This window comes from Triticum aestivum, chromosome 3A, assembly GCF_018294505.1.
Source record: "Triticum aestivum cultivar Chinese Spring chromosome 3A, IWGSC CS RefSeq v2.1, whole genome shotgun sequence".
Classification (NCBI taxonomy): Eukaryota; Viridiplantae; Streptophyta; class Magnoliopsida; order Poales; family Poaceae; genus Triticum; species Triticum aestivum.
In genome coordinates this window covers 188,772,762-188,790,043 of record NC_057800.1, presented here as the reverse complement: position 1 = coordinate 188,790,043, position 17,282 = coordinate 188,772,762, and positions in this window count along the sequence as shown.

Here is a 17,282-nt window from a genome sequence, read left to right as displayed (position 1 = left end):
CTCAGACAAGTTACTTCCGCTGCTGGTTTGTATGACTGTATGACTTGAATGCTGGGTCGTGTGACCCGTACCTGTGTGTATGATTATGTATGGCTCCCTGAGCCTTAAATAAAGTACTTGTGTCGTAGAGTCATGTTGTGATGCCATGTTGTATTTGCACATATCGAGCATACTGTGTGTATGTTATTGAAATGCTTGGTATGTGTGGGATCTGACTATCTAGTTGTTTATCTTTAGTAGCCTCTCTTACCGGGAAATGTCTCCTAGTGTTACCACTGAGCCATGGTAGCTTGCTACTGCTCTGGAACACTTAGGCTGGCCGGCATGTGTCCTTCTTCGTTCCGGTGTCTGTCCCTTCGGGGAAATGTCACGCATTGAGTACCGGAGTCCTGTTAGCCCGCTACAGCCCGGTTTACCGGAGTCCTGCTAGCCCAGTGCTACAGCCCGGACCCTCTTGCTGATGACCGACATGTTCGAAGCTGGGTCATGGATGCCTGTCCCTGTAAGTCTGTGCCACTTTGGGTTTACAACTAGTCATGTCAGCCCGGGCTCCTTAACATATGGATGCTAGCGACACTATCATATACGTGAGCCAAAAGGCGCAAACGGTCCCGGGCAAAGGTAAGGCAACACCCGTGGGGATACCGTGCGTGAGGCCGCAAAGTGATATGAGGTGTTACAGGCTAGATCGATGTGTCATCGAGTCGGGGTCCTGACAAATTCTCGTAGTGCGGCATCAACTGTTGGGTTCAGTTGAGCTCTGATGGATGCTGTCTTCTTGGGGTCCGTTGGGTGGACCTAGAATTTGACTATTTCTTCTACCGGTTTGAACGAGGTGGATTTGGGGCATTTGTCGAGGATCACATCGTCCCTATCCACGGTGGAGCATAGTGCGATTAATTCTTCGGCCGTGAGGGCTTCGGAATGCGCCTCCAGGGCCAGGGATGCGGTTTTGTTTTCAGCACGGAGTGCTATGTCCGGATCACTAACGCGAGTGATTATACCGTTTGGTCCGGGCATTTTGAGCTTCATATATCCATAGTGAGGTATAGCTTTGAAGCGTGTAAAAGCATCCCGCCCCAACAGGGCATGATATCCGCTGCTGAAAGGGGCCACTTGGAAGGTTATTTCTTCGGACCGATAGTTCTCCGGCGATCCGAATACCACGTCAAGTGTGATTTTGCACGTGCACCGCGCCTCCCAACTAGGAATAATTCCCCGGAAGGTTGTGTTACTTTGTTTGATGCGGCTCCTGTCTATTTCCATTTTATAGAGTTTGTCCTCATAAATGAGATTTAGTCCGCTGCCGCCGTCCATGAGGACCTTGGTGAGTCGAAACCCATCCACGATGGGGCTGAGGACTAACGCGGCTGGTGCTCGTGCTGTTCTATACTTTGGTTCGTCACCGGCGTTGAATGATATAGCCGTGTTGTTCCATGGGTTTATTACAATGATTTGGCAGACTTCGTTGAGCTTGCGAAGTGCCCTTTTTCGCTTGTTATTTGAAGCGAATGTCTCGAAGACTGTCAATACTCTTGGGCCGTCGTCTTCTGGGGGGTGTTGTTCTGGGGCGTCCTTGATAAGGATGTCATCGCCGCTCTTGGCTACCTGTCGTAGTATGCAACATGCTCTAAGGCTGTGGGTTGCCACGGTATTTGTTGTTGTATGTATTTTGCATGGGCCATCGAGCCACCCTTCCAGAACGGTGTCGTGCCGTATAGTGGCTTTGTGTTTTTTGACTGTTGGACTGGGCGTGCCCCGAGGGTATGCCCTTTTCGCCTGTAGGGGAAGTTGGGTTGGGGCTGGTGGTTCCCAGCGAGCTGCCCGAGTTTCCCACGCGCTTTCCATCGCGCAGTATTTTTGTACGATGGTTGCTAAGTCAGAAAATTTTAGTATGCAGCGTCGATTGATGGCGTTGAGGATTCCTTCGTCCGCACAGTTTTTGCAAAACGCCGATATTGTGTCCTCGTCACGGCAATCCTTTACCTTGTCCTTGACAAGGAGGAATCTGGCCCAAAAGTGGTGGACCTTCTCCTGAGATTGTTGTTTTATGCTCATGAGAGCCTCTATGTCTAGGTGGGTGGGTGGATTAAATCCGACCCCCGACCTAACTGGTTGTCCGGAGTCCGATGACCTTCCAGACTAGACAGTCCGGGTTCCGGAATATCTTCTGATTGTTTGGAACCGCCGTCCGATGCTATGTTCAGAGGGCTGGTTGCGTCCTTTCGCGGGTGAGTATCCGACTCTTCATGAACGGAGATCCGAACATAGTCTGTCTTCAATATAGAAGAAGACTCGCCGTCCTACTCCAGGACTGCCGCGATCTGGTGGGTGACCAGTGGGGTTTCAGTTTCTCCCTGATCGGTTTTAGGCCCGATCTGATCGTAATCTGTGATGATTCCCAAAGCGGCGATGCGATTTAGGAGCTCGTTTAAGGATGAAAACTCAACCGGATCCATCTGCTTGGAGCGCTCGGAGTTGATGTGAAAGGGATTTTTGATGGCCCGAGAGGTCATCGTCGGCTCCGCGGCCGAACGGGCGATCATAGTAAAGTCGCCCAGCCGGAGGGTTTGGCACGAGGCCAAAACTACCCCTGTAATAATGTTGTATTTAATGAGAAGGCGAGCCATCAAGCCTTTCATCGACCGCACAGTGGAACTCTCAATGAAAGCACCAATGTCGGTGTCAAAACTGGCCGATCTCGGGTAGGGGGTCCCGAACTGTGCGTCTAGGATCGATGGTTACAGGAGACGGGGGACATGATGTTTACCCAGGTTCGGGCCCTCTCTATGGAGGTAATACCCTACTTCCTGCTTGATTGATCTTGATGAATATGAGTATTACAAGAGTTGATCTACCATGAGATCATAATGGCTAAACCCTAGAAGTCTAGCCTATATGGGTATGGTAATGAGTATATGTGGTGTCCTTTCCGGACTACCCCCTTTGGTTTATATAGACGCCGAGAGGATCTAGGGTTTACATGGACTAGGTTACATAAGAAGGAATCTTTGGTTGCCAAGCTTGCCTTCCACGCCAAGTAGAGTCCAATCCGGACACGGTATAGTCTTCGGCCTTCATGTCTTCACAGCCCATCAGTCCGGCCCATGGATAACAGGCCGGACGCTCGAGGACCCCTTAGTCCAGGACTCCCTCACCCCCACCCTCGTGGGCCCCTCATGGCTCCCCTGACTGACTTCTTTCGCCTATATATCTCAATATACCCTAAAAACATTGAGGAGCAGAATAGATCGGGAGTTCCGCTGCTAGAAGCCTCCAGAGCCACCGAAAACCAATCTAGACCCGTTCTGGCACCCTGCAGGAGGGGGGAATCCCTATCCGGTGGCCATCTTCATCATCCCGGCGCTTTCAATGATGAGGAGGGAGTAGTTCACCCTCGGAGCTGAGGGTATGTACCAGTAGCTCTATGTTTGATCTCTCTCTCTCTCTCGTGTTCTTGAGGTGATACGATCTTGATGTATCGCGAGCTTTGCTATTATAGTTGGATCTTATGATGTTTCTCCCCCTCTACTCTCTTGTGATGAATTGAGTTTTCCCTTTGAAGTTATCTTATCGGATTGAGTCTTTAAGGATTTGAGAACATTTGATGCATGTCTTGCATGTGCTTATCTGTGGTGACAATGGAATATCACGTGATCCACTTGATGTATGTTTTGGTGATCAACTTGCGAGTTCTGTGACCTCGTGAACTTATGCATAGGGGTTGGCACAAGTTTTCGTCTTGACTCTCTGGTAGAAACTTTGGGGCACTCTTTGAAGTTCTTTGTGTTGGTTGAATAGATGAATCTGAGATTGTGTGATGCATATCGTATAATCATACCCACGGATACTTGAGGTGACATTGGAGTATCTAGGTGACTTTAGGGTTTTGGTTGATTTGTGTCTTAAGGTGTTATTATAGTACGAACTCTATGATAGATCGATCAGAAAGGATAATTTTGAGGTGGTTTCTCACCCTACCATAATCTCTTCGTTTGTTCTCTGCTATTAGTGACTTTGGAGTGACTCTTTGTTGCATGTTGAGGGATAGTTATATGATCCAATTATGTTATTATTGTTGAGAGGACTTGCACTAGTGAAAGTATGAACCCTAGGCCTTGTTTCCTAGCATTGCAATACCATTTGTGCTCACTTTTATCATTAGTTACCTTGCTGTTTTTATATTTTTAGATTACAAAAACCTATATCTACTATCCATATTGCACTTGTATCACCATCTCTTCGCCGAACTAGTGCACCTATACAATTTACCATTGTATTGGGTGTGTTGGGGACACAAGAGACTCTTTGTTATTTGGTTGCAGGTTTGTTTGAGAGAGACCATCTTCATCCTACGCCTCCCACGGATTGATAAACCTTAGGTCATCCACTTGAGGGAAATTTGCTACTGTCCTACAAACCTCTGCACTTGGAGGACCAACAACGTCTACAAGAAGAAGGTTGTGTAGTAGACATCAATGACGAAGAGCTTGTTGTAAAAGGTTATGTCGATGCTAGCTTCAACACAGATCCGGATGACTCTAAGTCATAAACCATATACGTATTTACATTGAATGGTGGAGCTGTTAGTTGGTGCAGTTCCGAATATAGCGTCGTGGCGGGATCTACGTGTGAAGGGGAGTACATAGCTGCTTCAGAAGCGGCGCATGAAGGAGTCTAGATGAAGATCACTAGGAGACACGACGATAGAAACAAGACCAATAATTTCATCCTTAGTAGGAAATTGTTTATCATGGGGTTGTCTACAAAATTTAGAGAAATTAAAATCATGAGACATATCCCCAAAACTTACATTAACAATTTCCATCTCACAGTCTATCTTAGCATTAACAGTATTCGAGAAAGGTCTACCAAATATAACGGGACAAAAATTATCTTATGGGGAAGCAAGAACAAGAAAATCAGTAGCATATTTTATTTTCCCACACAAGACTTCAACATCTCTAACAATCCCAATTGGTGATATAGTATCTCTATTGGCAAGCTTAATAGTAACATCAATATCTTCTATATCAGTCGGTGCAATATCATTCATAATTTCTTTATATAAAGTAAAAGGAATTGCACTCACACTAGCACCCACATCACATAAGTCATGATAGCAATGATCTCCTATTTTAACAGAAACAATAGGCGTGCCAACAACAAGTTTATGTTTATCTCTAATATCGGGTTTAGCAATCCTAGCAGCTTCATCACACAAGTAAATAACATGCCCATCAATATTATCAACCAAGAGATCTTTAACCAGAGCAATACTAGGTTGAACTTTAATTTGTTCAGTGGTGTAGGTGTTCTAGTATAACTCATACGAACCACAGTTGAAGCTTTAGCATGTTCCTTTATTCTAATCGGAAAAGGTGGTTTCCCAATATAAGCACTAGGAACGATAGGATCAACATTATAAGTAATAGTTTCTTCTTCAACTTTAATAGGTTCTACTACTTTTACTTCAATGTGAGGATGATATTTAAACCACTTATCCTTAGGGAGATCAACATGAGTAGAAAAAGATTCACAGAAAGAAGCTACTATCTCATAGTCAAGTCCATATTTAGTGCTAAAATAACGAAAAGCATCGGTATCCATAAAAGATTTAACATAATCAAACTTCAGGTTTATACCTGACTTCTTACCTTTTTTGAGTACACAATCTTCAGAGTTGCGTTTAATTCTTTCCAATAAATCCCATTTGAATTCAATAGTCTTCTTCATAAAAGAACGAGTACAAGAAGTATCGAGCATGGATTGATCATTATGAGAAAGCCGAGCATAAAAGTTCTAAATAATGATTTCTTTTGAGAGCTCATGATTGGGGCATGAATATAACATTGAATTAAGCCTCCCCCAAGCTTGAGTGATACTTTCTCCTTCACGAGGCCAAAAATTATAAATATAATTCCGATCATGATGAACCATATGCATAGGATAAAACTTCTGATGAAATTCCAATTTCAATCGGTTGTAGTTCCATGATCCAATGTCATCACATAGCCTATACCATGTCAATGCCTTCTCCTTCAAATATAAAGGGAAGACCTTCTTACTGACTTCATCCTTGGGCAAACCTGCAAGCTTAAATAATCCACAAACTTCATCCGCATAGATTAGATGCATATCAGGATGTAAGGTTCCATTTCCTGCATAAGGATTAGCTAGCAGTTTCTCTGTCATACCCGAAGAAATTTCATAATAAATATTTTCAGTAGGTGCAGTAGGTTGAGGAGCAACTCTTTGCTCTTTTGGTTGAGGTGAAGACACCCGAACAAGCCCCTCAAAGGATTATTTTCCATAGTGACAAGTCATAGTAAATTTTAGCACACTATATAAATGTTTCCTTGACAAATTACACTTACAAAAGGCGATTCACTCCCCAGCAACGGCGCTAGAAAAGAGTCTTGATGACCCACAAGTATCGGGGAACTATCGTAGTCCTTTCAATAAGTAAGAGTGTCGAACCCAACGAGGATCAGAAGGAAATGAAAAGTAGTTTTCAACAAGGTATTCTCTGCAAGCACTGAAATTATTAGTAACAGATAGTTGTGTATAAGATAATTCGTAATGGGTAACAAGTAACAAAAGTAACTAAGGTGGAGCAAGGCATCAGAATCCTTTTTGTAGCAAAGGACAAGCCTAGGCGAACTTTTATTTAAAGCAAAGCGCTCCCGAGGACACATGGGAATTACTGACGAGCCAGTTTTCATCATGCTCATATGATTCACGTTCATTACTTTGATAATTTGGTATGTGGGTGGACCGGTGCTTGGGTGCTTACCTTCCTTATACAAACCTCCCACTTATGATTAACCCCTCTCGCAAGCATCCGCAACTACGAAAGAAGAATTAAGATAAACCTAACTATAACATGAAACATATGGATCCAAATCAGCCCCTTACGAAGCAACGCATAAACTAGGGTTTAAGCTTCTATCACTCTAGCAACCCATCATCTACTTATTACTTTCCAATGCCTTCCCCTAGGCCCAAATCATGGTGAAGTGTCATGTAGTCAATGTTCACATAACACCACTAGAGGAGAGACAACATATATCTCATCAAAATATCGAACAAATACCAAATTCACATGATTACTTATAACAAGACTTCTCCCATGTCCTCAGGAACAAACATAACTAATCATAAACCATATTCATGTTCATAATCTGAGGAGTATTAATTATCAGTAAGGATCTGAACATATGATCTTCCACCAAATAAAACAACTAGCATCAACTACAAGGAGTAATCAACACTACTAGCAACCCACAGGCACCAATCTGAGGTTTTGAGACAAAGATCGGATACAAGAGATGACCTAGGGTTTGAGAGGAGATGGTGCTGGTGAAGATGTTGATGGATATAGACCCCCTCTCAATGAGAGGATCGTTGGTGATGACGATGGCTTCGATTTCCCCCTCCGGGAGGGAAGTTTCCCCGGCAGAACAGCTTCGCCGGAGCCTTAGATTGGTTCTGCCCAAGTTTCGCCTCGAGACGGTGGCACTTCGTCCCGAAAGCTTCCTCCTCATTTTTTCAGGTCAAAACACACCATCTAGCAGAAGATGGGCATCAAGGGCCTGCCAGGTGGCCCACAAGGCAGGGGCGCGCCCCCACCCTTATGGATGGCTGGTGGCCCCCTCTGGCGCTTTTTCGCCCAATATTTTTTATATATTCCAAAATAATTCTCCGTGAAGTTTGAGGACTTTTGGAGTTGTGTGGAATAGGTCTCCAATATTTGCTCCTTTTCCAGTCCATAATTCCAGCTACCAGTGATACGTCCCTGTCGTATCTATAATTTTTTATTGTTTCATGTCAATATTATACAACTTTCACATATTTTTGACAACTTTTTATATGATTTATTGGACTGACCTATTGATCCGTTGTCCAGTGTCGGTTCCTATTTGTTGCATGTTTCTTGTTTCACAGAAAATCCATATCAAATGAAGTCCAAACGTGATAAAAATTTACGGAGAACTATTTTGGAATATATGTGATTTTTGGGAGGTGGAATCAACGCAAACGGATCCCACAGCCCCCAGGATACACCAAGGCGTGCCAGGAGGTGCCAGGCTCACCCAGGTGTCTTATGCCCTCCTCGTATGACGGTTGGGCCCCTTCTTCTGGCGCAAGAAAGATAATTTATGGAAAAAATCGTGTAAAATTTCAGCGCAATCGGAGTTACGAATCTCCAGAAATTTAAGAAACGGTGAAGGGCCAGATCTAGGGGAGCGTGAAAAAGAAGAGAACAGAGAGGGAGATCCAATCTAGTAGGGGCTCCCTCCGCCACCATGGAGACCATTGGCCAGAGGGGGAACTCTCCTCCCATCTAGGGGGAGGCCAAGGAAGAAGAAGTAGGGGGGGCTCTCTCCCCCTCTCTCCCGGTGGCGTCGGAGTGCCGCCGGGGCTAGGATCGTGACGGCGATCTACATCAACAATCTTGCTACCGTCATCACCAACTCTCTCCCCCTCTATGCAGCGGTATAACACCCCTTCTACCCGCTCTAATCTCTACTTAAACATGGTGCTCAACTCCATATATTATTTCCCAATGATCTATGGTTATCCTATGATGTTTGAGTAGATCTGTTTTGTCCTGTGGGCAACGTTCAAGAATTTGTTAACTTGTAGTTGCTCGGTTAGTTTAGGAGTAGCGATTAATCGGTGAATCGGCCTATTGACTAGATTAATCGGTTGACCATTAATCGGTAGATTGAATAGAAACTTGCCAACATATATCTAGATTTTTAATGTATTTTACCATACTCTCATGCTCCCAGCAATGTAGTATACCAATATATGCTACCATACACATATGAAAATCATAGAGAGGAGGTAAAATTATTAATCCTATCTATTAAGGAGCAGCATGGGGCCGGAAGGGGTTATGAGCTAGGAGGGATTAATCATCATGACAATTGATTAATCGGTCTAACTGGCCAATTAATCGGCCTGACAAGTTAACATGACGAATAGGTGTTATTCGATTCGGCCATGCTATGAATAGCGATTAACTGGCCCATTAACTGATTAATCGGGTGAATTCTTGAACATTGCTTGTGGGTTAATCGTGATCTTGGTTGGTATGATTGTATATTTTATTTATGGTGTTGTCCTACGGTACCCTTCGTCTCGCGCAAACATGAGGGGTCCCCACTGTAGGGTGTTGCAATATGTTCATGATTTTCTTATGGTGGATTGCAAGAGTGACATAAGCTTAAACTCAAGTAGGTGGATTGTTGCGTACGGGATAAAGAGGAATTGGTACTTAATGCTATGGTTGGGTTTCACGACCTTAACGATCTTTAGTAGTTGCAGATTCTTGCTGGAGGTCCAATCATAAGTGCATATGATCCAAGTAGAGAAAGTATGTTAGCTCATGCCTCTCCCTCATATGAAATTGCAAGAATGATTACTAGTACTTGGTATCGATTTCCTAGGGACAAATGACTTTCTTGTTGACAAAAGCTATCCACTTTTATTACCTTGCAATTTATTCGTAGTTTTATTCTTGCAAAATAGTTTCATACTTGTTTTAGGTAAAGCAAACGTCAAGTGTGCGTAGAGTTGTATTGATGGTCGATAGAACTTGAGGGAATATTTGTTCTACCTTTAGCTCCTCATTGGGTTCGACACTCTTATCTATCGAAGAAGGCTACAAACGATCCCCTATACTTGTGGGTTATCAAGACCTTTTTCTGGCGCTGTTGCGTGGGAGCAATAGCGTGGGGTGAATATTCTCATGTGTCCTTGTTTGCTTTATTAGTAAGTAGTTTTTATTTTGTGTTCTAAGTTGTTCTCCATCTTTAGTTATGGATATGGAAGACGGAACACCAAAAAAATTAGTGCTACTTGCTACTCATGGAGATGGGGAACCTCCTAAAACCCTCGATGCTCGGTATGTGAAAAATATTAAACACTACTTTGATAATCCTGAGAAAACCCCATTCGACTTGATAATGGGAGTAACGTTGGATCAACGTGAATACTTTAGGGATTATCACTTGACTCAAAAAGGAAAACTTTTATGGGATCAAATTGAAATGTTGCAATGGTATGCTTAGAATTTATGCTCGAGATATGATTATAATTGTTTCTCCACGATGAAGGCTCCACACCTTCCCTTTTCATGCAAATTTAATGATAATGAAACCTTGGCTTCTTATGCTAACGGTATATATGATTACTATGATGTGGAATGAATAGAAGAATTTGTTGCTTTTAAGGGTGCTTATGAAATTGAATCTTTGTTTTAAAGTATGAAACTTTTGATGATGATGTTTATAGACCAAAATTTTTTGCCATCCTTAAATATTGCTATGATAATTATAAATATAATTCCGACATTGTAGCGACCCGACCTCAAATGGTCAAGTCTCTGTGCTTCAGTGTCATCCCTGGATCGGTAATGCTGACACATAGTACTCAAAGGATTTATAACAGAGTGGCAATCACACACTTATTACATCAAATGTCTCAAGAGAGAGAACTTATTACAATAAATATGGCTTCAGGCCATCTAATACGATAACAGCGGAAGGCTTGGAAGATAAAGTGAGTCCGTCAACTCCAAGGGCATAGATGAGTGCATGACAAATGACCTATCGCACCTTACACCTCATCTGAAAAGTCTGCAACATGATACGGTGCAGCCCGAAAACAGGCCAGCGCATGGAATATGCTGGCAAAGTAACACAGGAGTGTAATGAACAGATAAATGCTATCACTACATGCATATATGGCTGGTGGAGGCTGTATGGTTAATATGTTCCGTGAAAAGACAACTTTTCCCTACAATAAAGGAATATATTTGATTTAACTATCATGGTAGTTGCACAATATTGAGAAGGTTCCTCCAACTCAATTCCAATTAAAATAATTATCAACCCAAAAAATTAATATAGAGTGATGAGATCCCTGCGATAATCCAAGAGCCAGATACTCAAGATGTCCATAACCGGGGACATAGCTAACCATGATTAGTTTATACACTCTGTAGAGGTTTGCGCACTTTTCCCCACAAGACTCGATCTACTCCATTGCATTTCTCGCACTATAGGGTGTTCGAGAAACGGATGACCGAGACAAAATCTTTCAGAAGCATTTGCTCTCTATTCCGGGCGGACCGGTACACCTACAATCCCCTACATCTGCTAGTCCACCTCTTCAAGAACTCACACAATGTACTCAACTATGCCAGAGCCCATAATGGCTTGTGGCTGCACACGGAAGTTTCTAGCATGAATAGTCTTATGATCCCTTTGAGCCTGGGTGGCGGACCGTAGGATGATCACACGGGTACTCCGGGATATCCTAGGGCAACACTGGATTCTCCAGGTGCCTACAAGCAATCCACCCAGATGTGTATTAAAGTTGCCACCTTAAGTTAACCATTAATTAAACACTCACATCTGTCATGGATCTCTCAAACCAAACCATGTCTACGAGCATAGCATGGCAATATAAGCATAACGTAGAAGTAACTCCCAGGGGTTTGATAATAAACAGGGTAATAGGATCTACCTCATCAACTACTTCCCAATACCCACATGTTAAGAGATCCTACTCATGCAATGTGTGAAGATTGAAACTAATGCATAAAAACTAGGTGATAAAGGGATATGATCAAAGTGTTACTTGCCTTGCTGACGATCTGCAAATCCTAAAGACTCGTAGTAGCACGCTTCGCACTCCGGGTGTTCTATCGCAAACAAACAATAGCATACATAAGCAATCAAGCAAGGATGCATGGGTAAATATCAAATAAGAAGATCTAACTAGAAATTTCAACTGAAGAGTTCCGTTTTGCAAAAAGAATCAAATCAAACGGAGCAACGAAACTCAAACTTTGAAAGAAACAAGATCCGATTACTATTCTGGACTAAAGTCAAATTTTACAGTACCAAAATCTTGTTCAAGTTGGTTAAAGAGAAAGAGGGCTTCGAGACGAAGATCCAGGCGCTTGAAGCGCCTGATTCCGATAAATGAGCGAAAAGATAAACTAAAACGAAGATCGGGGCTAACGAACGAACGTTCGCTGTCTGCGGTTAGCGGGTGAAAACCGTTCATTAAAACGAATGTACGAACGGGCGTTCGCTAAATAACTAAACCAGAAAAAAACGATCTAAAAAGGAAAAAATGCAACTAGGGTTTTTGAAAAAAAAACTAGGGTTTTACCTAAAAACCAAAAAAACCGAATCAGCGAGATTCGTCGGTGGCGGCTCGGATTCTGGCGAGGCGAGGCACTCCGGCGGGGTGGCGGCTCGGCGGAGCGAGCAATGGCGCGACGCGGGCGGCGGAGCAGCGGGCGGCACGGCATGGAGCGGGCTGCAGCTGCTGCTGCTTGCGGCAACGGCGGCGGCTGGTGGTGGTGGTGGAGGAGGCGGCTGGGCGGGCGGCATATAAAGGGGCCGAGGGGCGTGGCTTGGGGCAGGGGGCGATGAGGCGAAGGCGGCGTCGGACTCCTCAAAAGAGTCCGTCTCCGATACGGGACGGGAAGGCAGCACGGCTGGCGGCTGGGCCGGCTGGGCCTCAGCCCAGTGCGGTCCGGCGAAAGTTTTGTTTTTAAAAAAAATTACACACAGAAAAACGAAGAAAAGAAATACTAAACGGACTCCAAAAATCCTGAAATAAATTTTCCCCGTCCTCTAAAAATACGCCGGACAAGGTGAACATTTATTTGGGCCTCTAATGCAATTTTTGAAAAACGCATATTTTTCCTAATTCATATAAAATAGTGATAAAACCCCAAATAAAAATACAAAATGATTTTAATATTTTTCCTCCAACATTTCATTTATTTTGGAGAAGTCATATTATCTCCTCTCATATAATTATAATATGAAATATTTTTGGGGAGAAAAATAATTAAAACCCAAAGTGATCCTTATTTCAATATTTGATAAAACTCAGATATGAGAGCGAGGGAAAATCCCCAACTCTCTCCGAGGGTCCTTGAGTTGCTTAGGATATCGAGGATCACAAAACAAAATCCAATAAAATATAATATGCATGAATGACCTATGTATAACATTCCAAATTGAAAATTTGGGATGTTACAAACCTACCCCCCTTAAGATGAATCTCACCCTCGAGATTCGGGTTGGCTAGTAAATAGGTGTGGGTGGTCCTTGCGTAGATCATCATCTCTTTCCCAGGTGGCTTCGTCCTCGGTATGGTGGCTCCACTGAACTTTGCAAAACTTGATAACCTTGATGCGGGTAACTCGACTGGCAAACTCAAGAATCTTGATTGGTTTCTCCTCATACGTCAAATCACTTTCCAACTGAATTGCTTCCAGGGGCACTGTATCTCTCAGAGGAATATCGGCCATCTCTGCATGGCACTTCTTCAACTGGGAAACGTGAAACACATCATGAACTCCTGACAGTCCTTCAGGTAACTCCAACTTGTAGACAACCTCTCCCATACGCTCCAGAACATGGTATGGTCCTACAAATCTCAGGGCTAACTTTCCCTTAACTCCAAAACACTTAACTCCTCGCGGAGGTGACACTCGCATATATGCTCTGTCTTCTATTTCATAGACTACCTCCTTGCATTTTGAGTCTGCATAACTCTTCTATCTAGACTGAGCTACTTTCAGTCTATCTCGAATCAGCTTAACCTTCTCCTCGGACTCCTTAATCAAATCCGGTCCAAACAACTGGCGGTCTCCAACTTCATCCCACATCAACGGTGTTCGGCATCTTCTTCCGTACATGGCTTCAAGCGGTGCCATCTTCAAACTGGCCTGGTAGCTGTTATTGTACGAGAACTCCACGTAGGGTAAATTATCATCCCAACTAGACCCGTAGTCTAGTGCACACGCTCTCAACATGTCCTCCAGAATCTAATTGACTCTCTCAGTCTGTCCATCTGTCTGCGGGTGAAAAGTTGTACTGAACTCCAGCCTGGTTCGCAAAGTCTGGTGCAGTTGGTGCCAAAACTTTGAAATAAACTGTGTTCCTCTCTCAGATAAGATGGTCCTCGGAACTCCATGCAGACATACGATCCTGGTCATATATATCTTGGCCAACTTTGCACTTGTATATGTGGTTTTCACTGGGATAAAGTGAGCTACTTTGGTCAAGCGGTCTAAAAGTGCGTTATATCGACTAGAGGGGAGTGAATAGGCAATTTTTATGAAATTCTTCACTGAGGAATTTGCCGGTGAGGAAATTCCTTAGCGAAGAAATACTAGTAGCGGAATAAGTACTCAAAAGTAAACATAACAGAATACAAGCATAGTTATCATGATGAAATGAAGACAGGCACAGAGTACAGGAAGCGTAAGCACAGGATAACACAGGATAAAGACAAACAGACTGAAGAATTTGAACTGAGGAAATTGAGAAAGTCTTCAGTCAAAGTCTTCAAACACAGATATGAACAAGCACACAACACAGTTTTGAGGAAATGAAAGAGTTGAGGAAATAGAACTAGTAAGCTTGGTGAAGTCAATGATTTGGTAGACCAGTTCCAACTGCTATCTCAGTTGTACGTCTGGTTGGAGCGGTTGAGTATTTAAATTCGAGGACACACAGTCCCGGACACCCAGTCCTGAACACGCAGCTCAGGACACCAAGTCCTCACCGTATTCTCCTTGAACTAAGGTCACACAGACCTCGTCCAATCACTCGTGGTAAGTCTTCAGGTGACTTTCGAACCTTCACAAACTTGGTCACTCGACGATCCACAATTCCTCTTGGATGCTCTAGACCATGACACCTAACCATCTGGAAGAATCACAGTCTTCAAAGGTAACAAGCGTCGGATCCACGCAGGATCAATCTCTTCAGTGATGCTCAATCACTTGGGGTTTGTAGGTGTTTGGGTTTGGGTTTTTCCTCACTTGATGATTTTCTCTCAAAGTCCTCAAAGGATGGGTTGCTCTCAAATGACAAGTGTCAGTTTCTCTTGGAGGAGCCAACCAGCTAGTGGTTGTAGGGGGCGGCTATTTATAGCCTAGGGAGCAGCCCGACATGATAAGACATAAATTCCCTTCAATGATATGACCGTTAGGTGGATAGATATTTTGGGACAGCTGGCGCATAGCACACCAATGGTCGGAATTTTGAGTAGCAAAATCCTCAGGGCTATCATGTTCCTCACTATGTAGGAAATCCGCACTAGCGAATTCCTAACTCCTTAGTCAGAACAAATTCCTCAGAGACCAGAAGAACTTCATCTCTGTCACTGAAGAATATGACTGGACTGTATGAGATTTCCAAAGGCTTCACTCGAAGGGATTGGTAGGTGTAGGATTTTGAGTTGAGCATCACATGGAAATTTTTCCTTAGTATTTCCTCGACCCCCTTTAACAGTACAGTGTTTCCTATGACTCAAGAAAGAGAAAATGAAACTACGAAAACAAAAGTCTTCACGCTTCATGTTCCTTTAATGAATACCAAGTCTTCAAGGTCACACCAATTTCTTCACTTTCAAAGTCTTCAGAAATCCAAAGTCTTCAGTCGAAGAACTTCATTTTAGGGGTCGACTTTCTCTATAAATATCAAACTCCTCATAGACTTATAGACCTGTGTACACTCACAAACGCATTAGTCCCTTAACCTATAAGTCTTCAATACACCAAAATCACTAAGGGGCACTAGATGCACTTACAATCTCCCCCTTTTTGGTGATTGATGACAATATGGGTTAAGTTTTCAACGGGGATAAACATATCAAGTGTAAATACTGATATTGAGGAATTTGATTGCAAGATATAGAAGAACTCCCCCTGAAGATGTGCATAGTGAGGAATTTGCTTTTGAAGCAGTGCACACTTGAAGAGTTGAATCATGGAGATCTCCCCCTATATCTTGTAAATCATACACGCATTTGACATATAACATGAAGAAATTGAAATGCATGATGAAATATGGTGACTGACGTAATTCAGCATGCATGCATTTTTTTGACAGAAAGACTGTAAGAGAACCCCCTACAGTATAATTGGTGCAACAAATCCAAATTACAAGTACCATGCCTTGAACCTGGGTGGGTGGGAAGGCATCAACCCCTTCCCACCACTAGGCTATGCCTTAGTCTGCAGCATGCATGCATTAGCATATATGAGGAATAAGCATGCAGAAAAACATATCAAAAGTATCAGAGCACCATCGGGTTTAAGTTTACAACTCGATCCAATAAAGTCTCAGAAGAACGTGAGTTGTAACTTGAAAAAAAACGCCCATATAGAAAGACCCGCTTGAAGACTAACTCAAAATTCTCCCCCTTTGTCATCAAATGACCAAAAGGATCAAATATGAGGACTAACGCCCCTGAAGAATATCAAGTTGATGAAGGAGCGTCAGCGTTGTTGGGGTCGTTTGTCGTAGTAGGGCCTGCCGCAGTGTCGTAAGTCTTCATTCCCATCAGTGTCGCGCGATGATGAATATGAGCTAGCCACCAAGGAAGGAACCTTGACCTTCTTGAATTTCTTCGGTGGAGGTACAGACCAGTCAAAATCTTCCTTGAGACCCATTTTCTTCAGATCGTCTTCACCATACAGATGTGACAGAATGGCCCAGGTGCGACCGAAGACTTCATGGAGTCATTTTCATGGTCTAGCAAATATTGTTCTAAAGGATCACTAGGAGGCACGGCAATAGAAGCAAGACCAATAATTTCATCTTTACTAGGAAATTCTTTATCATGGGCTTGTCTACGAAATTTAGCAAAATTAAATTCATGAGACATATCCCCTAAACCAACAGAAACAATATCCTTATTGCAATCTATCTTAGCATTAACAGTATTCAAGAAGGGTCTACCAAATATAATGGGACAAAAGTTATCTTGTGGGGAACCAAGAACAAGAAAATCAGCAGGATATTTAACTTTCCCACGCAAGACTTCAACATCTCTAACAATCCCAACCGGTGAAATAGTATGTCTATTGGCAAGCTTAATTGTAACATCAATTTCTTCTAACTTAGCAGGTGCAATATCATGCATAATTTCTTTATATAAGGAATGAGGTACTGCACTTGCACTAGCACCCATATCACATAAGCCATGGTAACAATTATCTCCTATTTTAACAGAAATAACGGGCATACCTACAACAGGTCTATGTTTATTTTTAGTATCGGATCACAGAAGTAAATAACATGCCCATCAATATTATCGGCCAAGAGATCTTTAACCATAGCAACACTAAGTTCAACTTTAATTTGCTCAGAGGGAGTAGGTGTTCTAGTATTACTCTTACGAACCACAGTTGAAGCTTTATCATGATCCTTTGTTCTAACAGGGAA